Raw genomic sequence first — 27,438 nt, 5'->3', positions numbered from 1 at the left:
CATTTGAGTATCAGACTTCATACCTTTCAGATTTAAAAGCCGCAGTGGTATAGCGGTAGCGTTGTTACCTCACAGCAAGAGGTTCTCCTGTTCGATTCTTGGCTGGAGTGCCTTCTGTGTGGAGTCTGCATGTCCTCCCCGTGGTCGAGTGGCCTCCAAAAGACATGCGTGAATGGGTGTGCCTTCGCTGAAGGTTGGGCGTCGGGCTAGCAACTCGGCACCATAAAAATCTACTGCCAATCATTAGTGGACCGGAGTTCCGCTGTGGCAACCCCTAACCGGGAAAAGCCGAAAAGACAAATAACTTCATACCTTTCAGAAAATTCATGCTAATGCAAAACCTGTTATTTTATCAACTTTATACATTTGTAAGAGCAATATTTAAAAATTGTTCCTATTTTTGGGCCTTTGCCCCCCCCCCCATTATTTAAGGCTTTGTCCAGATTTCTTGATCTAAAAGGTTATGAGGTATGGAAAGAGGATAGATTTTGTGTTGTAGGTGTGTGCTTGTGTATGTGCTGGTGTGCAATGGCATTGGAAGGTTTCTGTGTCTGAATGCATCTGGGTTAGGATTAGATAAAGGGTTAGGTAAGGGAATATATTTTGTGTGTGATATAACATTTTGTGTGTGATATTGTATGGGTGTGTGTGTGCGTGTGTGTGTGTGTGTGTGTGTGTGTGTGTGTGTGTGTGTGTGTGCGTGCACGCGTGCGCGCGTGTGTGCGTGTGTGCGTGTGCGTGTGTGTGTGTGTATGTGTGTGTGTGTGTGTGTGTGTGTGTGTGTGTGTGTGTGTGTGTGTGTGTGTGTGTGTTTGCCTTGTATAGTGGTACTGGTAAAAAAGGTTTTTGGTAAAGTATTGTGTAGTGTTGTGGATAATGTGCGTCAGCAATAAGTTAGGATTAACACACATGGATAAGGTAGTACATGGGGAAAAGCACAGGCAGTGCCACTAACCCTAGCAACCTCACATTCCTCTGATATCAGGCAAGCATAGTGATATACTAAAGAAACTGCTGTATATCTAGGCAAGCTAATTTACATAACAGAAAAAGAAGCACTTCAAGTGGAGAAATTGGCTTAGCTACACAGAGCAGCTATGACAGTAATGCATATTGCAGTTCCTTGCACTATGTGCAAGTATGTTGGCTTGTGTCAGTGTTTATTTAGTTAGTTACTTGATTAACTAACTAAGTTTGATAATCAGAACGATCAACTCTGTTGTGGCTTTTTTCAGTGGAGGCATGGGAAGAAATGCTTCTCTCTAGGACAGTATGACATGACATTTATGAATAGAAGAGAGTGCATAATATACACTTGAAATTCACAATGTGGCTTTAATGCAGATGAACTACAGGTGCAATATATTTACCGTACACATAGACCTGAAAAAATTTATGAAATTACAGGTGCTACAAAAAAATTTGTAACGGTTATATACAAGTTAATTCAGGTGAGCAGCTGCATATGTTTGGTGTATAACACTATCTAAGCCATACATGGAGCTCAGCACTAGAGCTTTAAGATTGTGGCTTCCTCCTTTTGGGTGTTACAGCCACTAAAATCAAACAGTTTGGAATCAGTAAGATCAGTTTATGTTAAACAGCCTTGTCTTTGTGACACAGCTGGCCATGTTCCCTCTCTTTTAGTGGCAATGATCCCTTGTGGGAGATGTGCGATATTTCTGAGGCCATAATGCTGAACCTCTGCAATCGTGACTCATCATTTTTACTTTGAATTTGCTCCTGCTCCTAAAAGCTGTGACCTCAAATGTGGTTAATGTAGAAGTAGGAAGTGTGGGGGGTACAGCCCTCCAGAGGGAGTTGTAACAAGAACAAATGTTTAAAATGCCCACTTTAACAATTAGTGGGATATGAAATACAAGTTTCATAATATCGAAAGGGAGCTGCTCTTTACAGGTGAACACAATGATCTCTGAATTGTGGGCTTGCAATATATTTTGTTTTTGTTATTCTGTTTTACTCACCTGTTTCCTTTTCCACTTTTTTAGCTTCTTAACTGTGAGCCAATACCCTGCATTATCTGCCATTAAGCACCCTCTCCTGTACTGCCTTAATATTACCAATGAGAAAATCAGTCAGTGAGTTCCCTGATAAAACAGCAGCCTTTACAGTCTCTCTCAGTATTTTTCCATGTATCCTTCACATTCCTATGAAACTTATAAGCCACTTTCACATAAGGATAGTGGTCAGGTTGATCCCAGTCTCAAGAGGACTACTTTTTCCATGACTACACCAATCTAGAAATGTCACAGTTCCCATATTTGGCAGTCTGTAGGCACAGAACATGAAAATAATAGAGAGAGGCACATACCCAAGTATTACACTAGCTAAACAATATTGTAATTGCAACTGCAAAGTGAACTGGCTACAGCACAGGTACTGTTTAACCAAGGTACCAGTCCATTGTGCTAGGAGATAGACCCAAAAAAAGAAGTACTGACAGGGAGCTTTTCTGCTGCCATGCAAGGGACAGTAAACTGTGCTACTGAGACAAACACTGCAGTGTTATTAGAATTCTACAAGTCGTATAAAACAGAATTGCCTTCAAGCTTTCCTGTAGACTTTTTCTTCAGTGATTTCATCATATATTTACCTGCTGCTCTGTATATATCAATCAGTCTGCAAGCTGCCACCTGTCTTGATTATGAGGCTATGATAAGATGTCATTAAACCTTCCAGGTAAATGTAATCCCGACAGATAAGTTTTTACAACGTGACATTCAGTCTATTTCACCTGCTCAAAGTAACATATAGAAGAAAGTTTTGTGAACCTCTCACCTAAAAGTAACTTTGTTAGATAAGATAAATACACCAACACTTGCTTACTTACATGTACCTACATTGTTTATCTTAAGTAAGTGATAATATCATGATGCTAAGTGATTTCTTAGCCAACAATACTCCAAGGCTGAAATTTAACAAGAGTTCTTTTAAAGTCACAGATGCAATTTAATATGGTAAATAAGAACAGAATCATATTATCTAACTGATACACATTTAAACATAAAATTATGTTGATATGGGAAATAAATCACTGAAAAAATGGTTGCCAGGCACAGAGGAGGATGAACATCTTATGGACATAGCCGGCCTTAGGCATAGGCCAACAAGGCGGCCACCTAGGGTGCAGCTCTAGCAGGGGAGTTTTTCAAGTAAACTGGATGGTGGAAATAGACCAGGATGGGGGGTGCTGTGGAGCCCTTTTGCCTAGGGCAGCACTTGACCTAAGGCTGACACTGCTTATGGGGGAGGGAAATGCCCTGTCTGCCAGCCTGGTACTAGTGAGCTAAACTAGTCATGATGCTTTACTAAAAGCTCCTATGATGGATGTCATACAGCACAATGTTTTCCAGCTGTAGATGTGTTCCTCAGCCAACATTAAACAACCGAATAAGGAAAGAAGTTAAATTATCCTTTGTGTGACTTGTCCATTTTTCAAACAAAACTCACTTTCCTACTTCCTGTTCTTAGAAGAAACAAGGAGAACTCTGCCTTTTTTTCATGGAGGATATCCCACCTCAGTGAGTGTACTATGCATTACTTCTCTTTTTTGCTGATTTGTTGATGCCACTGTTTATTTGCTTTACTGTCCAGAACCTATGAATGAATGCAGAAATATTTTTAACTAACCATTTAGTAGAGACTTAAGCCAAAAAGTGACTTCACTACATCATCTCACCAAATGTCTTCTTATGTAAATTCACTCCACATAGCAGGGATGTCACCTGTTTTATTCCCAGACATTTTAAACAGATAAAGGAAAATATTTTTCAAACCTTTTGCTCTGAATAAATCTCCTTTTGTCAGACAGGTACTGTACCTATAATTACATTGCTTAGCTCACACGTCACATTACAGGTCATCCCACTTAAAGTTTTGTTTAATAACTAGTGCTTCTATGCAGAGCAGCCCAGAGCATGTCCGTGTTTTCTGAGGTTCCCTGTTACATGATCGAAACTTTAGGTCATTGAACACTTAAAGGTCGATCACAAAATGTCGAAGTCTGAAAATTGCGAACTGCCATTTCAACACAGGGAAATGTGTCATTTGGCTGTTACATGGATTTTGTTCTTTCTCCGCTGTAGAGCGATCTCAGAGTTTGTTTATTTAGTTAGGGGGGTGTGGGAGACACAGCCCCCCACATCTGAGGGTGTGGGGAGCAAAGCCACCCACTTTATTTCTGTTTATAACTTTTTTTTAATTTGGCCAACGGCATTGTTTCCCTGTGTGGAAATGGCCGTTTTCGATCTTAAGGGTTCAATATTTCGTGATTAACCTTTAGGTGTTTGATAACCTAAGGTTTCAATCATGTAATATAGACCCATTTTCTGAAGCTATACAAACAAATTAGATCCAAGGTACTGGATATTTTAGCTACAAAGACTCAGTGTGTAACATCTGTCAGGAGTGGAACTGATTCGGTATTATACTGTGCCTCTTTAAGTGCTCTTACATACTGTCACTGGTGGACGGTTGTAACCAATGGCTGTGCGAAACACAAACATGCTTGCACCATTGCATCATCATTAAGTATCTGCATCTTTGCAGAATTAAGATGGCAGGAAAAGCCAGTTGTTTCTACCAAACCCTGGAATTATTCTAGGAATTAAAGAAGGAAATGTTGATAGGTTTTATAAATATTTATTAAAATGAACATTTTAATACCGTGTAAGTAGAATACAATTATTTGTGTTCCTGTGATGTCTGTAGTAAATAAAATAATAAAAGCATCCTGTGTTCATTTTTTTTTTGTTTTGAACTATATGATACTAACAAATTAACTCAGCTGACAAATGAACAAGATGCAGAATATAGTCAGCAGAACTCTGCTTAATCTAACAAATGAAATTAAAAAAACAGTAAATGAGTTGCCTGTGACACTAAATGAGACAACTAAAGTGATATAAACATGTCCTGTAAATAAAGTAATAAAAAAGTCACTGGAGCCTTCTAGTAGCAGAAGCAGTTTTAAAATGAAGCACGATTTTTTTATACAATGCTCTGTTATGATTACGTTAACCATGCATTCAATTTTCCTACCACATGCCTTCAGATAAGGACACTTGACAATATATAGGTTTATAGGTGTGTACTAGGCTAATGGCCCTGGAGCCTTTACAAGCCTAGCCCATAGGATTACCCTGGCATCGTGCCACCCGACCTTAGTTCCCAGTGCCTCTGTCAAGCAGAGCCACTGGAGTGATCCCCAGGGTGAATTTTTTATTTCCCATCCATTCATCAGTGAGGTGCTCTGCTTGACATGTATGGGAAGTCTATTCCATAGCATGGACAGTCTCTGGGTTATGAACCTGTCCCTCCAGCATGTTCTGTTGATTGTGGTAATGAGGTTGAGGTCTCTTGAGCGTGTTTTGTGGGGGGATTGGGATTTCTTTAGATGCAGCATTTCTAACAGAGCTTGGTCAGACATGGCTTTGTAAGTCAAGCCTCTAAGTAGGTGATATGAGACAGAGAATAGTTGGAGTTTTTTTAGTCTGTCCATATAGGACAATTGTTTAAGGCCTAGGATCCTCTTTGTGAAGTTCTTTTGTGGCCTCTCCAGTTGTTGCAGGTGTCTAGTGAGGTACATGCCAAATGGGGCATTGTACTCGATGATTGGACTTATGAGGGAAGAATAGAGGGAGACAATGAACTCTTTCTTCCTGGATGCAAAACCCTTAGTAATGAGATGTGCCACATAGAAGGACTTTCTGACCACAGTGGCAATGTGGTGGTCAAAAGAGAAGTTGCTGTCAACCTGTGTTCCCAGATCTCTTATAAGGCCTTCTGTGTTCAGTGGACTACCATCAATGTGGTAGTTCATGGTGACTGGGTTTTTCCCAAAGGGGATGACGACACATTCTTTGGCATTGAGCTTAAGGTCATGGTTCTGACAGCAGTCGTTGCTCTCAGTGAGGCCATTCTGTAGGATGTCAACATCACTCAGGGAGGTAATAATAGCTTGCAACTTGCAATCGTCTGTGAACTTTGTCAGCCAGAGTCCCTTCATGTTGGCCTGGACTTCAGAGAAGTAGATACCAAACAGGAGAGGACCCACAACCGAACCCTGTGGGACTCCACTCGTGACTGGTCAGCAGTTTGACTTGGAGTCAGCTACTTTCACACTGTGGGTTCTATCTGTGAGCCAGTTTGCAACACATCTAGTGATATAGGGGTTGATGCCTAGCTTAGTGAGTTTTTCTATGATTCCTGAGTGGGGAAAGGTATCAAAGGCCTTTGCCAGATCAAGGTAGGCTGTATGAACCACCTTGCCTTCATCCACAGCTCTGGTGACTGACTCAAAGAAGTTGACCAGGTTGAGCAGGCATAATCTACCCTTCACAAAACCAAACTGTGTGGGATCCTCATTTATTAGGTCCATAATGATGCGTTCCATAGCTTTGCATATCAGACTTGTCAGGCTAATGGGGCGATAGTTCCCAGGGTCTGTAGTTGCTCCTCCTTTGTGGAGAGGTATGAATGTAGCAGTGCACCATTCAGACAGCACAAAGCCTGAGGTGAGGCAGTGGTTGAACAAGGTACACAGGTGAGGTGCCAGTTCACTCTGTAGTTCATGTAGAACACAGCCAGGGATATTGTCAGGTCCCATAGAGGCTGTATTCTTGGCCTTGGACAATTCTGTTTTAACCTGTGCAGCAGTAATATTGCGTGCCTGGCAATCTACTGGTATTGTGATTGGTCCTTTGGGGGGGGTAAGGTTGGCACTGAATCTGTCAGCCAGTATATTGGCAATTTACATTGGCTCGGTATAGGAGGTACCATTGTGCAGTAGCGCAGAGCAAATCTGGATATTGCCGTGGAGATTCTTTACATAACTATAACAGGCCTTGTGGTTGTCTTTACTATCTGCTGCATTTCTGCTTTCATAACTAGCTTTAGAGGATTTGATGAAGGATCTCAGCTGTTTGTTGTGGCTGATAAGGGAGTTTTTCCAGTCTTTGGAGTTCACCTTATTCCGCATCAGTTTCCTCCTTCTGTTGTAGAATTTGTTTATGGCAGGGGACCACCAGATTGGCTTCCTTTTTTTGGAGGAGAGCATCTTGGCCCTATTGGTTATGGCGAGATCCATGCATTTGTGTACATGTTCATACAGTGCATTGGTGTATGATTTAGTGGCCATGCAACTGTTCTCCATTTACATGGGTGCCGTGAAGCTAGCCACCTCTGTTTTTAGGAGTCCAAAGTAAGCTTTGGAGAAGTTTTTCATGGTGGTTACCTTTGCAGAGTGGGTGGGGTGGGAGGGATGTGGATTTCCAAGGTGATCAGTTTGTGGTTGGATCTAACCAGGGAGGAGATGACAACTGGTGTAGAGCAATGGTTGCCTATGTTAGTAATGACCAGGTCAAGGATGTTGCTACTTCTAGTGGGGGTAAGAACGAGCTGGTCCAGGGCATTGGAATTAATGAATTCCAGGAAATGTTGAGCAAGTGTATTGTTACATGAGTAGTTTTCCCAGTTAATGGAAATATATCATATTTTAGCTGTATATGTTCTGTTCTGTTATGTTATGATTAACAGTGAGTTTTGGATTCACTATTTTTTTTTCCTTTGGAATCACAATTTATTTTCCCAAGTGCTATGGTTCTTACTAGTAAGTATCATACCTGACTGAAAGCCATGCCGGGAAGAAAACAGAGAGATCCAGATGAAAAAACAATGAAGTGAGTAAAGGAAGGGAAGGAGATTAGACAGGAAAGGAGATATACAAAAGAAAGGCGAGGAAAGAAATCAAGCTATAATGAAGAAAGAACGTTCTCAGGAAGATGAAAAGAGGATGGCAGGAATAGCAAGATGGAAGAGGTAACGGGAGGGTGAAATGTAAGTTAAAGAACAAGCGGTTACTAGGGCTGTATCCCAAAAGGGGAGGATACATATGAAACACTGTACAATAAATTGGAAAATATTGAACTTGGTCTGACTTTTGTAGTTATTATATAAATTACAGTGGGAATAATGGTATGAATAGAAAGGGAATCCAGTCCTATAATAACTTGTGGAGGGACTTGTAATATAGATACAACAGAAGATCAGGTGGTAACAGAATTACATGAGAATGGTTAGAAACCTTCAGTTTTGTCAAGATGCGCACATCTTCAGATTCTAGGGTTTTGACAACAGGACAGAAGTAACTAGCAGCTATTTGTTTTTCTTCACTGCGAAAAACTAAATTTATGGATATTTGAGATTGCTGTTATAGTAAGAGACATTTGTTTTAAGGAATGTGGCTTTTATCTAAATGAGGCAGAGTGCACACTGTTTGCAAGGTGTCTGTACAATGAGAACTCAGTGAAAGATGAAGATTTTTTAGAGTGAAGAAGGTCTGTGCAATCATTCAGACAATGTTGCATGGAATCTACTCAGAAAGCAGAAGCACAAGTAAGAAGAACATGTACTAGAAAATGGAATGTACATAACTGCTCACTTACAAGTGCGTGCATGTTATTAACGTGCAGGTGACTTGCTCACTGCCACCTGCTTGAAATGGCAAGTACCTAACCACCCACTAGCTTATTTATAGAAATTGATATTGTCCTTCCAGAATTCTGACAGTAACCTTAAAATTCCCACCGTGTCCCTAGCCCTAACCTCTAACCTCTCCCCCTAACCCTAACCCTAACCCTAAATCCTCCAGCTGCTACTCCTTTCCACTTCCTCCTCACAAATGCCACCTTAGCTTATTTCACCTTTATTACTTGTTTGAGGTGCACTCCCTACCCACATTTGCTGCACCTTGTGCACACATCCAGTAGAGTTTCATTGTGAGTGGCAACCAGTATAAGCTGCATGGCAGATGAGTTCATGGCATACGACTGTGGTTTATAAGTATCTGGGATTTGAGCAGATAAAGTAGACCTGTACATAATTGATGTGGATTTCTAGGCTTTAAATGAAGATAGAATTAAGGAAGATAATTAAGGAATGGATATAAACAGGTTTTAGCATATTTAAGGAAAGAAAGAAGTGGAGACAGAATAATGCGGTATATTAAACATGAATACTAGATTTTGAATATGGCAAAGACAAAGGATGAACAATTAAACTCCGACTTTGTGTTGATATATTTTAAGGCAGAAATGGTCATGGTATACTGAACCTTGATGTCCTAAAGTGCAATCTATTTCATCCAGTTTCTAGGTCACTTCAACCCTTACTAACTAAAAGGACAGAGGCTAGAAAACAAAACTATGAGCAGCTGGCCTCCCTTTGAAAATTTTTGTATGATTTTAGAATGGAGAGGATCATATTCAGACTAGAACTAGATCTAGTACTTTTAGTGAAAAAGAAACTTGAAGAGGTTGCTGTGAATCCCCTACTAATAGTATATGACCGTATAGCATTAACATATTGTTGTAATAAAGTATGTGACAGTTTAGTACAGAGGAGTAAGGTCATAATATGCTCCTAATGAACTTCATCTTGTAGTCCGGTGTTTGATTCCCTTAGCTTCCGTTTGCTTTCTGTATGACACCGAGCAAGCCACTTAAATAGCTATTACCTGCATAGTATATTTGCTATGTCTATTGGGTCTGAATGTGTGGTGCCAAGTAGCTCTAAAAAAAGATGGCTCTTGTCTGATTTGTTTAAATGTTTAACAAATGAAAACTGCACAAATAACCCAGAAAATAAGATAGAAGACAACAATGCTAAAATGAAACAGAAAGATCTTTTAATAAGACTGACAGTGAATAATACCATGAGTGATCAGTAAGGGTGTTACGAAAGTGTAGATTTAAATAAAGAATCACCCATCATATCTATGGACCGTGATTAATGAAGCAATTAAACTACATAAGAAATTGTCAGGGAGAACACATTACTCGAAAAAATACATTAACAGATTGACAACTAGGAAAATAAGAAGTTTAAAATACAAAAATCTTCAGGTAAAGAGTAATACAGGAAAGAAATTTTATCTGGAAGCAAAACTAGCCTAGGATGCAGGAGACTGTAAGAGTGATTTTTTAATGCATTAAATAGGATGAATGTACAAGGAGTAATGAAGTACTTTTGTTAAAGGTCCAACAGCAAAAATATAGAGAAACATCAGAAATGTTGGAGGCACTTGTATTCTTGATTGTTTTTTGGTTGACTGCAGAAAAACTTCCAAATTTTCAAATGAGAGTGTTTTGATGCTTCAGATTTGAAATACATCCTTGAGCAAAATTAACAGAAGGCTCAACTTACGCAGTAGTTTGGAAAAGTGCAGGTGAGCCAGACACAAAGGATGTCACCGTGGTGTACATTCATGTATGAGTAGGGGATAAGCAGAAATGAAAGAGCTATAGAACTATGAGTCTTCTCACTAAAATCAGGAGGTTAGTAGAATTACATGTCACCAGCATTCCGATGTACACATTCTAAAGTTGTGTTTATAAGTTCTAGTTTGGTATGAGAAATAGTGTACACACATGATGTATCTTATTACGTTTTTTTTCTTATATCACATTATTTATATAGTGGAAGATGGGGTCTGGACAAATGTACTCTACCCAGACTACAATTAATCTTTTGATAAAAAGAAAATATGATGTGTTATATGTTTTTCCTTTTGTATTCATGCTTCTTTTACTGTTGATTGAGTTTTTAACTGTTGCTATAAAAAGTCTGGCTATACAGTAAAGATTTTGGAAAACTCTTTTGATAAAATGAACCTTTTAAAGTTATCAGCAAAGTAAGGAAAGGTTTGTATCATCCTCATATTATGAATTATATTGGAAATTGACTTACAAACAGAATATGGAGGATTAAGACTGGGGATATTATACATGTTAAACAGCAGAGTCCCAAAGGGATGTGTTTCAGGACCACACTTGTTTTAGTGTATATATGATAGACTGAAGTTCTTGAGATGAGCTAAATCTGGCAAAAATATGTAGATGATATAAATATATCTTCCAGTCAGAAATAGGCATAATTTCCTGATTGTATACAAATCTGATGAAAATAGAATTCCTCTTAATTTGGGAAGGTCTTATATCTGACATTCGAACCATGTAAACATCCCACTAAGCAAATTGTGGTTGAAGCAAAAAGGCAGAAAGTATGTTGATTAAGTTAACATCAAGCATAAAACCCTGATAATGGCAGTGACATACAAAAAATGTCTAGCAAAAACATTACTGACTGCAGTCCCGAAAGAAATAGAGATAGACTCCAAAACACCAACATACACTGTAATAATGTCTGTCAGTAACTGTCTCAGTCTCTTCACTGGAGACTTATGCAAATCTCTGCTGATGATCTTTGAGATGCCTAGATGTGATAAATGGAAAAGCGAAAGTGTAGCTCCTCATAGAAAATATTGGTATATAGTTTGTACGGGTTCCTATTAGATGACCGAAGATGCATTCTATCAAATGCGTCTTGGTCGAACTTAAAACAATGAAAAGGCAAAATAGCGAAGCGGCTTTTAGGCAAATTCTTTCCCAGGGAAAGAATTTGCTTGGCCGCTTCTGTTACTTTGCTGTTTTCGGCACTGTAGTGCGATCTCGGAGTTAGTATATTTAAGTAGGGGGGTGTGGGGGCACTTTATGTATTCTTTTTTCAATTTATTTATTTATTTATTTTTTTTTTTGGAACAGCAATTTTTTTCCCTTGGAAAAACATCGCTGTTCTGAGCTTTCGAGATTGTAAGCTTTCGCTTACATGGGGTCAATTATTCATTGTTCACTTTTTTAAGCGTTCGATGATATAATATAGACCCATTTGTACAGCTGTCCCTTTATGATCTGGCTTCACATGGAGTATAGGCGGATAGAGCAGGGAATCTGCTGACAGTGCAGGAGTAGTAGGGTCCTACAGTGCTTATACTGAATAGTACCCTTAAAGTACTCTGAAAATATTAAACTTACATTCATCTTCAAAACCTTCATAAATTTATCATTTGTTCAACTATGTTGTTCTACACAGTACTAACGGATGGGTGACATTAGATCATTTTCTGTGCATGTGACAGCTAGGACTGCAACTTGGTCAGATGCATGTAACATTTATGTTTGTGGTGCAGACTGGGCTGCAAAGATATTAAGGATATCAGATTTAAACTGTGGACCAGACTGCAAGAAGAGTGAGGATGTGTGTAATAGAATATTTATATACCATATGAAAAATATGTGTGTGGCCTGATTGATAACAGAAGGGGAGAGGGAAGATTAGAAACTGGGATCAAAGGAAATAAAAGACAAGTAAGTCATAATACCATCTACACCATGACAATACCCAGCCTAATACTGTACAACGCTAAACTGGGTCAGCACCAGATTAAATTTATGGGTACCCATCCAATCACTCAAGTTTCATTTGAGAGATGCCAGGATGTTACTTTGTTTAACTTACATGGGAAATCTGCTTTAGAGGTGGGGTATGTGTTGGGTAATACATTTGTCTCTCTAGCATGTTTAATTAAGTTTATGTTACAAAACAGAAAGACAAAAAGAATGATAGCTGAAACATAACAAAATGAATAAACTCCTAAGCTACTGTAATAAGAAAAAATGTTTTTGAAGGAGTGCAAACTTGCCTGTACCCCTCACCCCCCCTTGCTATTTATGTACTAACTCTAAGATTGCATAGCGATGCAGCAAAGGGTAAATCACCATTACATGCACCTTTGTGCGATTATCTATAGGGGTAGCAATACACAAACAAGTCAAAGCACCTTAAAAAAACAACACAAACTACAACCTCCCAAAACAATCACACCTCCCCAAGAACCACAAAAGATATGTACCACAAATAAACCCAATACTACATAAGTAAAACTAAAAACAAGCAAACAACAACAATAAAAATAGTGAATGAATGAAGAGTTTGCCGTTAAATCCTTGGCCCCATTTTATTTAATTAAACAGGAAATCTAAGAACTAGTGGGAAACCATTTTATTTATATGCTGTTGAAGATTTGGGTTCCTAGGTCTGACATTAGTGGCACTATCGATTTGGGTTCCTAGGTCTGATATTAGTGGCACTATCTGACTTGTGAAGATGCAAGAGATCAAGGAGGATGGGGCCCCTCATGATGTAGAATGCAAGGCAGAGATCACACATAAGAGCCAATAAGACACCATATAAAAAGATAGCCTTTCTTGGTAGATGAGAGACTTCAGACCAATGTCCTCCTTGATTAGGAATCTCTGGTGACTTTCCTGTTTCTTAATATATCTAGAAAAGTACATCAGAAAGAGGTTATCATGCTGAATTATCCAATTATGGCTGTGTACTTCGGGATATAAAATGCTTCTTTTGACCTGGTGATTAGGTTCATAGGCACTTGCTAGGTTAGTGGTCTGTGAGGATCTTATGAAGCCTAGACAACATTCCTATGGTAGTTTTAGCCCTAATATTTTTCATATGAATAGCACCGAGGTGGACAGACACAATTACATATTGAGAGATTTACCTGTTGATGGATGGACATGGCTGAATTTGCAGCTTTCCATGCACTCATCCAAATTATGGTTTGAAACGTACTTTGCTTCATGTGGAGTAGAAGATGATTCTATAGAGCAGGTATTCTTTGTGACACATACCTATCCCTCAAATATGTTCTCTTTATGTTACAAAAAATACTGAGATCCCTTGAGCTACCACTAGACTTGCAAATGCGTAATAAGTCTGACAGAATGTGATCTATTGAGGCTCTATATGTGAGGCAAAGGTCACCTCTTAGTAGCCTGTATGATACCAAGAAGAGGGTCAAGGCTTTGAGACAATCTACATATTTTATTATAAGTTCATAGGTTCATAGGTGTTTACTAGGCTAATGACCACAAGGGCCTTTTTAAGCCTAGCCATGCATCCCAAATCTCTGACAAGATCTGATACCCTTGATAAGTGTAAGCAGGGGCTTGGGAGATGAACCATTTACAGGTTACCTGTTTGCATCAGAGACATAGGTGCCAAATCAGAGATGAATTTCCGGTTTCCCATCCAATTGTCCAAGTTGCACTTGAATTGGGTTAGGGAGGAACTCAGCTTCACATAGATGGGGAGCCTGTTCCATAGACGGGGTAGTCTCTGTGATACATATCTATCTCTCCAGCAGGTCCTATTTATATCACAGGCAAAGAGTAAGTCTTTAGAACAGGTAATTCTGGTACTGTTTGTTTTGTGGATATGCAGGAGCTCCATCAGGGTGGGGTCTGACAATGCCCTGTATGCCAGGCATAGCTCTCCTCTCAAAAGCCTGTAGGAGACAGAATACAGGGATAGGGCCTTGAGGCAGTCTGCATAGGACATATTACTTATGCCCTGTATTATTTTAGTGAGGAATCTCTGTGGACATTCCAGTTGTTGGATATGTCTGGATAGGTATTTTAGGTAGGTTTTTGTGATCTAGGCCTTTGTTTTTTTTTTTTTTTTTTTTAGTGAGAAAGCGTTTTGGTTATGCTAACTGTAATCGAATGTTTGGACAGATGCATACCAAATGGGGCATTATATTCAGTGGTCAGCCTGATGAAAGTCTAGTGCAGGGAAATGATTGCATCCCTGGACCTGAACACCATACCTTTAGATATAAGCTGTGCAATGAAAAAGGACTTCCTTACAACAGTGGATATGTGATGATTAAAGTACTGTTCATTGTTGACATAGATTCCTAAGTCGTTGATCTCTATGGGATCAACTATCATGCTGTCAATGTGATAGTCACAAAGAAATTCTTGCTTCCTGAGTGATATGATTATATATTTCTTGACATTTAGCTTTAGCCATGGTTTTGACACCAGCTAAGGCCCTCTTGGAGAATTTGGTGTTCTCTCGGGAGTTTATGATGGAACCAAATTTACAGTCAACTTCAGACTTGGTCAGCCATAAATGCTTAAAATTTGCTTTGATCTCCAAAACTAAATTCTACAAAAAAGTGGCTGAAAGACTGAACCCTGGGGCAAAATATCAACCCTAAAGGGATTTGAACCAATCACCCAATTCAGTGATATACTTGTAAACACAGCAATAACTAAGTGAGCTGTTGCAGAAGTCATAACATCCATCCGTCCGTCCATCCATCCATCCATCCATCCATCCATCCATCCATCCATCCGTCCGTCCATCCGTCCATCCGTCCATCCATCCATCCATCTATCCATCCATCCATCCACAACCCTTTTTCCTCCATTTTTGCACATCACATGCAGCTAAACATGCCTTTATATATTAGCTTTGTGAAACAGAAGACTTTGCTGACTAGTGTTGCTATGTAATAGTCAAAGAAGAGGGAATTATTGACTAAGATTCCAATATCCCAGATTATATCATTATTTTGGAGTTGTGTATTGGTAATATTGTACATTCAGAGGGAGAACTGTTTATGAAATGTGACAATATACTATTTTGCCCTTTCTCCATACACCATTTATTTATGAGGGTTAGTTCCTGAAGTAATCAATGCATGTCAAAGGAAGATTTTAGCAATAACCCATGACTGGGTATGGGTATCAAAGGATTTACTTATGGCTGGCATGATTTGATCATAAAGGCGAAGCCTGAGTGATTAAATAAAGCCAACCATGGGTAAATCAGGTCTATACTAAATCATCGAAGGATCACATTGTCGAACGGTATTTCATCGGAAATGCTGTTCATTGAACCCCTTTCATGTGTGGGGGGGGGGCTGCACCCCCCACACCCCCGGCTAATTATATATACTAACTCCAAGATTGCATTGGGGAAAGGACAAATTTCCTGATCCCTACTGTAATGCGATTTCAGTCAAAGCAGTTCAGTGAATGGTATGTTTGATAAAATGCCATTCGATGATGTGATCTTTAGATGTAATAATAGGGACCTGGGTAAGTCATGTGATACCCACTTCCAGGAGTAGGTTATAGCTAGTATACAATGACATTATTCAAGAAAGAAGTTTCTTACCTTTTTTAAATAATGTCATTGTATAACTGGAGTGCAGTATTCTTTCACCGTTTCTCTGTCAGCGGAGAGCTAATTCATGCACTGAGCGTGAATACATGCAAATGCTTGTACAGTTATAAAATATGAGCTGGTTTACCTCTTCTCCTAGATGACATATGCCCAATAGTATGGGTAAAGAAAAGCAGTCAGTACATCATATAAAAATAGCTGAAGCTTCCTCTGATATACAGGAATATTCAAAGAATTGGAGGGAAAAGGTTTTTGTTATTTTTATAACCTCTACTGCTTGGTTGTTTCTTTGGAGAGTTTTCGTATAACTAATAGGAAGAGGTCTACTATCAGCTCCATATGCTGCAAAAATAAACACATGCTGTATATACTCTAAAATAACAGAAACATTCCCGATGGTGGATAAGCTTTCTGTTATTTTTAAAGAATTGCTTGCCTTTACCTTTTGCATTATATGTGCATGGGTATATGTGATAGCCATACTTTTATGTGGCAGTAATGCTTGATTTACAATGAGCATGCTGATTCCTATGATGAATCAGCATGCATGTTTTTGATACTAATCAGTATTCAGTATTCGATGTATATTTGACAATAATTCCCAGTCTGCAGTCATCTGCAACCTTAGTTAATCAAATGTGTGAAAATAAAAGAATTAGATGAAAAAAGGAAGGATCCGAGTAATAAGCCCTGGGGCTGGCCACTAGTTATTTTCATATTTTTCAAGGAGGCGCCACCATGTTACCTATGTGGGTTCTATTTTTCAGACAGTTGGCTATCTACTTCATGTGTTGATTTACTTTTAAGGCATTTAACTTATTAATGATACCAGCATAGGGTATAGTGTTGACTTCTTTGGCCAAATAAGCTGTGTGAAAAGAATGACCACTTTCTACAGCCAGTATAACTTCCTTGAAGCTGTTAACTAAAGTGATTAGACAGGATCTTCCTTCAAAAGAGCCAAACTGATGTGGGTCTAGCCTGATGAGGTTTTTGATATCATAATTTAAGAGGTCAGATCCGATGAATTACATGGGTTTGCAAATCAGACTAGTCAGTCTAAATGGGTATGACTTTCCTGGGTATGTTGTGGGACCCCCTTTGTGTAGAGGCATCACCACTGTAGTTTGCCATACATTGTGGACAAACCTTGCAGCTAAGCTCATGTTAAACAATTTAAGGAGGGGTTCCACAAGAGTATGCCTGGTTCTATTTACCTGACATCCAGGTAAATTATCAGGGCCCATTGTAGTAGAATTTTTGTTCTTAGAAAGCACCTTCTGTACATGTTTCCTTGTGATATTACATGATTTTGAACTGGGAAATGTGTTCTCCTGGAACAGAGAGAGGAATACATAGGAAACTCTTAGACAACAACTAGGAAGTGGGCGTGACTACACCAGCAGTGAGCAGAGAGGAACAGCAGTGACAAGCACACTGCATATAGATGCTGAAAACTCCATTTTCAGTGACCTACAGCCCAGAAAATCATCTTCAGATGCTGCAACTAATGGTGGTGCTAGCACTTCTACGGTTACAGCAAAAACAACAACTAGAAGTGATGAAATACCATTTGTTAAACCAAAGAATACAGCACTAGCCTGTGTTAGCTACAAAAACAACACTAGTGATTCCAGCATTCAGGAATGCTCTTCCAAGAATACAAATGGGACTTTTTTGTTAGAAAAACCTTTCCCAATATGAGGGAGGTCGTGCAATCGCCCTCAGTATGGCAAGACACGGAGACCCCACAGTGTGGACGACCAGAACAAGTTCCTGAAGAAAAGCAAACAGGTTTGATTTTCAATATTTCCTCCATTTCTTTGACTGAAGCACAAAAAACTTTATTGAACAGAAGTTTGAGTTTTGTTCCTGCCCAGAGAGCAGACCTGGTGAATGTGTTAAAAGAACTGAAGCTATTTGGCAGGGCACTGACTTTAAAAACTATTTTTCAATGTGGATCCAATGAATATAATGTTTTTTTTAAAAAAAAACAGTACTTTTCTTCCTCCCAGCAATTCTGGGATTGATTTATTCCTTGATGTGTGTGAAAAACAGCTAAGGAATGTGCTCAGTAATGAAGCTGCTAATGTTTTTTATAATTTATCGAAATGTGAACAGCAAGCGTTAAATGACTTAAAATGCTTTAAAAGTGTTGAAATACGCCCAGCAGATAAAGGTGGAGGAATTGTTATTTTAGATAGAGACAAATATATTGCAAGTATGTTAGCACATTTAAGTAACACCGATACCTATTGTGAGATTTCTGCAACTCATGTTAAAGCCATTGCAGATAGACTGCAGGGTTTTTTTTGTTTGATATGTTAATAACAGGCATGATTTCTGAGCCACTTTTTGAATACTTCAATATAGAGTACCCAGTGACTCCAATTATGTATGGCCTACCAAAAGTCCATAAAAACATGGAAAGTCCACCCATGTGACCTATAGTATCTAGTCGGGGTGGGCGACTTATCCACTGTCGATATATGTTGAGAAAAACCTGCATCCTTTACTTAAGGAATGTACTACTGTCTTATTGGACACTAAAGATTTTTTGAGAGACCTAAGTGTACATTTGGAGGGTGTAGATGACCGATGTTGGCTTGTTACTCTTGACATAGAGTCCCTTTTTACAGTTATTCCCCATTCTTGGGGTATAGATAATGTAAGGGAACTGCTCAATAGAAAAGGGATAGAAAATACCAAAATTCGACTCATGTGTACCCTACTTGAGATCATCCTAGAAAATAATACCTTTGTATTTGGCGACAAGTTTTATATACAGAAGGTTGGTGTGGCTATGGGCACTGCCTGTGCTACCTTTGTATTTGGCGACAAGTTTTATATACAGAAGGTTGGCATGGCTATGGGCACTGCCTGTGCTACCTTTGTATTTAGTGACAAGTTTTATATACAGAAGGTTGGCATGGCTATGGGCACTGCCTGTGCCAATAGCTACGCCAACCTAGCACTTGTACAATGGGAAACTGAGAATATTTTGACAGGCAACATTTTTGCTAAGTCTATTATATGGTACAAGTGTTTTTTCGACGATATTTTTCTGTTGTGGCATGATAACGAAGATAATTTGCAGCAATTTTTAAATTTCATTAATACCATTACTCCCTTTTTGAATTTCACATACAAATACTCAAATAGAGAAATAGAGTTTTTAGATGTAAAGGTTACAAGAGACACACTCAATTATGTTCATACCTCCATGTATATGAAACCCATTAGAAAGAACAATGTCCTACATAGTAGTAGTATGCATCCTAACTACACTAAAACCAATGTGATCAAAGGGCAGATAGTTAGATACATGAGGCTATATAATGATGATGATAGTTTGTCTCAGGCACTTACCCTGTTAAAACATGAATTTATTGAAAGGGGATATAAAGCCAGAGATATAGACAAACAAATTAAAGTGGCTTGGAATGAGAGAAGAGAGAGGTACAAGCCCTATTATGACAAGACGAGAATCAGCCAGGATAACCAAAGTAACCATGCCATAAGTACCACAGTAACCAGGAACCTAGAGAATGAAGTATTACATATTCCATTAACATTTGCAAGTAATATCAGTACAGTCTGTGATATAATTAAAAATAATTGGGGCATATTGTTAAATATGGATGAACTAGAAGGTGTTATAGGGGCTACACCATCTTTTACCTTTAAAAACAACATGTCATTAAAAAGACAATTGTGCTACAAGAAGTTAGATGGAGACCGCTATGCAAGGTTTGATAGGTTAGGTACCTTTCCATGTAGAAGGTGTACAGCCTGCCCCTTCATATTTGGAGGGGGGCAGTATACACACCTGGCTAGAAAGTTCAGCATTGATACACGCTTTTATACAGACTGTCATAGTAAGAATGTTGTATATTTTGGTCTCTGTGCAAAATGCCCTGCCTACTATGTAGGCAAAACTAATTGGCTGCTCAAAGATAGAGTCCTAGAACAAGTAAGGGACATTAAAAATGAAAAAGAGACAAGTGCGTTAGTGATGCATGTTATAAAGGAGGGAGCTACACACACCTTCAAATTTCTAGTGTTACACATTATACAAGAAAATAAAAGAGGTGGGAACATGAACAATAAGACCGAAGCCTCAGAACAAGAATGGATAATTAGATTTCAGGCTGACAGACTACCTGGACTAAATAGTAAGGTTTCACTGAAACCTTTTCTCAGGAACAGGGCTTTGAAACATTAATTATTATGTTTAGTCGTATTTTTTAACATCTATACATATATTCTACAGTTTTAACACTATCTAAATATATAGAGCAAGCTTTTACAGTTTTTTACATACATTTTTAGTCCATTATTTATATGATTTGATTGTTTATATAGTGTATGTCTTTTTAATTTTTATTTTCAAGATACTGCTAACTGATTGGATTTGACACAGATGTATCATTATTTAAACAAGAGCAGCAGTTACTGTAGTATGTCTGAGGAAGCAGAGAGGACTCTGTGAAAGTGCTCACGTTTTATATATTTTTACTATTTTTTATTAAAATGTTGTTTTGCCGTGTGTATTCCAACAAGTTGGTGGCTTTTTTGAATCTCTGGACATACTTGAATTTCGACGTATAAGCGCTGCAGTTTATTGAGGGATTGTTGAAATTTCGCATTATAAATGCATTTTTAGTAATAGGTAATTCTTCAGGTATACTTAGGAATCTTTCATGGTCATCAGGGAAATTGTTTCTGGAGGTTTCCTTGATGAAAAAACTTGGTTTATAGAACAAAAGTGATCCTGGAGAAGAGTCTAAGATTTCATGATTGGATGTGATCAAAAGGTTTTCAATAATGACAGTGACAGTACAGAAAAGAAATGAATTGTGAGTTGGATGGGCATAAGGTTACTGGTGGGATGCAATCTGGAAATTGTATGCTGATGTAGTTGGAAAAAAAGGTACTGTAAACTAAACTTTATTTTAAAGAAAAAAAGTTTGTTATTTGGGTAAGAAAAAAGAATGAAGAAATAATAGACAGATATTTTGTGTGGAATAATTTAGTGTTACCTTTGGGTTTTAAAGCAAAAGGCATTAGATCCTTGATTCAAATGGTAAAAGAGACATTTCTGACTTAACATTTTAGTTTGAAGACTTAATGAAAAGAGTTTTACTTGATTGTGAAAAAAAGAAGGACTGTTACCTGTGGAATAAACTTATATTTTCTGGACAAGGAACTTGATTAAATAATGTGCTTGTTCAGTCTTGCATAGATAAAATTGAGTTAACATGTGATAAAAATATTTTTCATTTCTATGTTATTCAATTTCTGATATTGCGAAAGTTAAAGATGAGAGGGGTATTTGGAATGGGGAGTGGAAATGGATGTTATTTTACATTATGTAAAAGATGTGATAAAGTATTTATCCAGTGTTACACATGGTGGTAACAGAGGAACAATTAAGTATAGGACAGCTGAAAACTTTTTGTGGGGATTTCAATCATGTGATAAATGATTGTAGAAAAGTAAGACACAATGAACAAGTGGGAAGGTCATATGGTGAATAAGTGAAAAAAGAAATGTAGAGTATGTAAAAATGAAGGGCATTTTTGGTTTGATTGTAAAAAGAATACACAATTTAATGTTGAGCAGGGTGATTAAGAAAGTATTATAATGTCTGAAAGTAATGAAAAAGTAGGGGAAAAGGGGAAAAAGTGGTAATGAAAAAGTGGATGAAGTAATAAAAGATGACAAATAAAAATATATATTTCAGCAGGATAAAGGCAACTATACTGAAAGTGTTAAAATGAAGAAGAAATTGAAAGTAATAAGTCTAATGTTTGTGAAAGAAGTGTGAATGATGTTAAGAAAAGAAATGTGATAGGTGCTAGGGTAAGGGCGAGGAAAAGCTAATTTAAAAACACATCAGCGAAGATTAGAAAGAAAGGCAATGAGTAGTTTGGGATGTGTTTCAGTTAATGAAAATATTGAAAAATATGATTCTGAAGATCATGGAATAGTTGTACATAACTCCGAAAAAATATTAATTTGGGGAAAGAATAAGAAATAAGAAAATGAAAAATTAAAATACTTACTTTTAACTTAAAAAAGAAGAAAAGTAATATTTTTTTCAGTAAATGTGAGTAGTATTATTAATAATATCGAAAGAAGGATACGAATACTGGAATGATGTGCTAAATGTCATGTAGATATTATTCTTATAGAACAGGTAAGATTTCTGACAAATGAAGAAAGATTGCAAATATAAAAATTGTGGTGTGGAAATTAATAAGGAATTTAGTAAGTGAATGTTGTTCTGGAATGTTCTTTGTAAAAAAAAACAGCAAAAGTATTAGATGTAAGTATGGGGGAAGGCTAGCTGTTGTGGATGTGAGGTGAAGAGAATATGTTTAGAATATTATAGCATTATATACATATACATATATACCATTCATATACATCTCTATCTATATCTAATATATATATATATATATATATATATATATATATATATATATATATATATATGGCAAGCAAAGAGAATGTCTTTCAAATACTATCTTTTGTGGTGCTTAACATGACAATTATTACTGGAGAGGACTTTAATTGTGATTTAAGGGGAAAATGTAAAATGAAAGAGAAAAATGTTAAAAAATGCAAGTAGTGATAAAATGTGATAAATTAGTTTTGTGGAATAAACATTGGTGGACTTATAGAAGAGGGGCAATTGGATTTGAAGTTGATCATGTTTTACTATTGGAAGATTTGGATGCAGCAGATGGTGATACAGTAGAGACGGGTTTTTCAGATCATTTAGCAATATGGATGGAGGTGATGGTATAAAGTGAGTATACTAAAATAGAAAGGGGAATAAAAAGAATAAATGAGAAATTATGGGATGAATTTAGACAGTGCGAAGCATTGCAATTATGGAGAGATCATATAACCATGAAGGAGTTTTATAAAAATTGGTCTAAATGGTGGATTGAATTTAAAAAGTAGTACAAAAACTGATTTTTTCCACTAGCGGGATGTTGTAAGAGTAGAGAAAGCAAAGTCTGGAAAGATGTATAGAAATGTATTGGAGAAATTAGAAATAAATACAAGATTGTATTATGATATGGAAAAGGAAATATATAAAATAAATCAGGAAAATATTAAGGCAGCAGAGATACACAGAAGAAGGGAGGAGATGTCTCTGTATTTGGGTAAAATGCAAAGGAGGCTATTGGCATAATGAGGGGAAATGAAAAATGTCAAAGGAGAGGTAAAAATAACACAAGAGCAAATTATGAGTATTAAGCACCACATATAGAAAATATGTATAAGAATAAAAAGAAAGAAAATGAGATAATGGAAAGCAAAACAAAAAAAATCAAGAACTAGTTAAGGAAGAATTTGAAAAATAAATTACTATTAGTGAATTGGATGAAGTATTTAGGAAATATTTACAAACGTAAATGTTGATTTTTTTATCAGGTCCAGATGATATATAGCGTATGAAATGTACAAGAAGTTAAGGGACTGGGAAAGAAAAAGTGTTTTGTAAACATTTTGAATGAATGGATGAAATAAGAGTTTGTTTATATAATGGGATATTAAAAATTGTATGGAAGAAAGATGAAAAAAATGAAATATAAATTGGAGACCTACAAGAAAACACAAACTCAAAACTAGTAACTGCTGATGTAAAACGAAACAATCACAATTGCCCCAAATTGTAGATCCAAAAAGCACAGACACAGAATCTTAGCGCCTTCATTCACTTTAATACATGTGAACTTCCTCAGAAACAATGAAACCACCCCTAAAAACAATTTAAATAATTAGAAAATCACATGATTGATGATATCATTCATTCAAACCATTTCAACTATTTTTAAATACAAAATATAATAAACATAAAAAAATGTTGTTCATTACTCATAAAACATTATTATGTTATAAAAATATCAATTTTTATAATCGTAACTAATATAGTTACTTATATTGTAAAAAAACATTTAATATTGATGTAATCATTTAAACCTGGTGCATAATCTGCACCCAAATGTATTTGCCACAAAGATTCCTTGCACTCTGTGTCTTGTAATCCCCCATGTATAAGTCCTGGCCAACACTATCTATAACAAAAAAGTTAACTTTCTGAAATCACTACGTGTGATAGAATGTCTTGCCAAAGCATTGGTTTGTTCTTTTTTCTTGATGGCCAACATGTGTTCGTAAATCCTCCTTTTAAGACACCTAATGGTCTTCCCAACATAATAACTGGGGCATGATTCACATTGTGCAATGTACACTACCATCTCACTATTGCAAGTGAAATAACCCTTTGACCAAAGAATTATGAGACCAGAGAATTATGAGAGCAGATAAAGGTGGTAAACTAATGGTTATGGATACTATAGATTATATCAGGTCTATAGAAATATGTTGGAAGACAATACTACATACAAGAAAGTTGATTTAACATATATAAAAAATTGTTATTCCAAAGTAGATATGGCTCTTTTTGTCAGGGTGAAATAGATCTTCAAAGTTACACCTATTTACAAGTAGAATTTCCAAAAAATGGCAGTTATGTTTGGAATCCCTAAAGTACAAAAAGATGGAAAAAATCCTCCCTTTAGACCTATTATATCTGCAGGCAAGTCGAACACAGAAACAATGTCTATTTGGTTGGATTATGTCTTAAATCCTATAGTGCAGGCTTCTAAGTATTATTTAAGGTATTCCTGGCATTTATTGGAAATATTGAGGGATTATAAACCGCAAATAGAGAATTTTGTTTTTGCATCTTTAGATGTAATTTCCCTCTATACTTGTATTGATCAGGAAGTAGGAATAGATTTCCTGAGGGAATATTTGGTTGAAGAGACTAGTCTTGAGAATTCTAAGATCAACACCATCTGTACACTTATGGAAATGGTATTGGATAACAACTTTTTCAAATTTCATAACCAAATGTACAAACAGACAGCAGGGGTGGCGATGGGGGCAAGAGTAGCCCCTGCTTTCGCTAACCTAGTAATGGCACACTGGGAAAGTAAGTATATAACAAATTACCCAGACTTTGAAAAGGTATTGATGTATTACCATTACATAGATGATTTGTTTTTTCTGTGGGACGGAAGTTATGAAGAGTTCAAGTCGTTTGTCACGTATTTGAACAATACTACAGACTTTCTTAAGTTCAAAACCAGTGGAGTTGGGGAAAGACTGGATTTCCTTGATTTAAGTATTACATATGATAGAGAGTCAAAGGAATTTATTAGTAGTATTTTCAGAAAATCAGTTTTTGCAAACCAATACCTACATAAAGATAGTCTACACCCAGTTCATATGAAAAAGGGAGTAGTCAAAGGACAGCTCATTAGACTTAGTAGACTAACTTCCAAGGACATCACTTTTTCATTAGAATTGAAAAGTTTGAGGTTACTTTTCATGTCAAGAGGGTATGACAAAATGTGGCTTGAGAAAATAGAAAAAGAAGTTGTTCTGTTGAGAAATGGAAGTGCATGTCCCATTTTGAAAGGTCAAATTCAGACTGTGGCATCAAATATCAGGAATGGGAGAAGTCATTTAGAGAACAATGGTTTTCATTGTGCCTTTCCTTTAACAATTACCAACGAGATGTGATCCATTAAACAAATTATAGTGGACAATTGGAAAGTCTTGTTGGGGAACATTGATTTGGTTAAGGTTATAGGCGTACGACCAAAATTCACTTTCAAGAAAAACTTAAACATGAAAAGCTTATTGGAACAGGGGAGTAGTTATAACAATAACACTAATAAAAGTTTTATTCAGACCAGAGGCACTTTTTCTTGCAATAATTGTAGACAATGTAGGTATATTAGTAATTCATCCTCAGTCAAAATTGGTCAAAAGAAAAAAAACTTTTGGTCAAAGGGCTATTTCACTTGCAATAGTGAGATGGTAGTGTACATTGCACAATGTGAATCATGCCCCAGTTATTATGTTGGGAAGACCATTAGGTGTCTTAAAAGGAGGATTTATGAACACGTGTTGGCCATAAAGAAAAAAGAACAAACCAATGCTTTGGCAAGACATTCTATCACATGTAGTGATTTCAAAAAGTTCACTTTTTTTGTTATAGATAGTGTTGGTCAGGACTTATACACGGAGGATTACAAGACTTAGTTAGAGTGCAAGGAATCTTTGTGGCAAATACATTTGGGTGCAGATCATGCACCAGGTTTAAATGATTACATCAATATTAAATGTTTTAAGTAACTATATTAGTTACAATTATAAAAATTGATATTTTTATAACATAATAACAATGTTTTATGAGTAATGAGCAACATTTTTTATGTTTTTCATATTTTGTATTTAAAAATAGTTGAAATGGTTGGAATGAATGGCATCATCAATCATGTGATTTTCGAATTAAATTGTTTTTAGGGTGGTTTCATTGTTTCTGAGGAAGTTCACATGTATTAAAGTGAATGAAAGCGCTAAGATTCTGTGTCTGTGCTTTTTGAATCTACAATTTGGGGCAGTTGTGATTGTTTCGTTTTCCATCAGCAGTTAAAAATTGAAGACCTATCACATTACATTACAATTTTTATGAGAATAATACAGAAAAGAATGGAAGGAAGTATGAAGGACATAATGGAAGAAAGCATAAATGGCATAAAAGGGATGGGATGTCAGGAGCTATTATTGGTGGTTCGAGAAATTGCGGGTAATAATATTAGTAGTAAAAGATAAGATGTGAAACTTATGGTAGGTGACATTAGGAAGGCATTTGATGAAGTAGGACATGATGCTTTGTGGGATTTTATGGAGAGGTATGGAATAGGTTCTAGAATTAGGAGAATGTGTATGTCAGCATACTGAAATAAAAGAGTGAGAGTTTTACTGAATGGGTGACTGAGTAAAGAAATATGCATAAAGTGTGGTATAAGACAAGGATGTTACATGAGTAGATTATTGTTTGCATTTGTAATGAATGTAAGAGTGAGTGAAGTAGTTTAAAAAATGAAAGATGCTAGATATTTATTGCAAAAGGAAGTAGTGATTCCAGTAGTTCTGACAAATGCAGATGATATGGTTGTGGGTGAAATTAATAATATATGTATGGGGGAAGTAATTGTTTGAATTAATGTTTAAAGGAAATGGGAATGACCTTGAATATTTTTTATTTTGTTTATTTAACATTTGTTTACAGGAAAAGTCCAACTGTGACAGAGCCCATTTTCAGCGGAGGTCCAGGGAGAAAAGATAAAAGTAAGGGTTTGGATATTGTGAAAATTATAGGGGTGTATTTTTCAATGAATGAAGTATCTTTGTTAGGGATAACATTTGGGGAAAATGAAGTATTAGGCAATATGAAAGAAAACACCACACAATTTCTTTTTCATACTTTTATAAGATCATATGCACATTTGATATATATGCTATTTTCCTATTAAAACAATATTCACCATATAAACCTTTTTCTTCAGTGCTAATCTAGAACTCCTTCACATAAGGCATATTTATTTCAAGATTATACCCAGTGAAAAGAGGTGTTATATGTGA

Source organism: Protopterus annectens, chromosome 2.part1, assembly GCF_019279795.1.
Source record: "Protopterus annectens isolate FY-2018-M chromosome 2.part1, PAN1.0, whole genome shotgun sequence".
Classification (NCBI taxonomy): domain Eukaryota; kingdom Metazoa; phylum Chordata; order Ceratodontiformes; family Protopteridae; genus Protopterus; species Protopterus annectens.
This window is presented reverse-complemented; position numbering follows the sequence as displayed.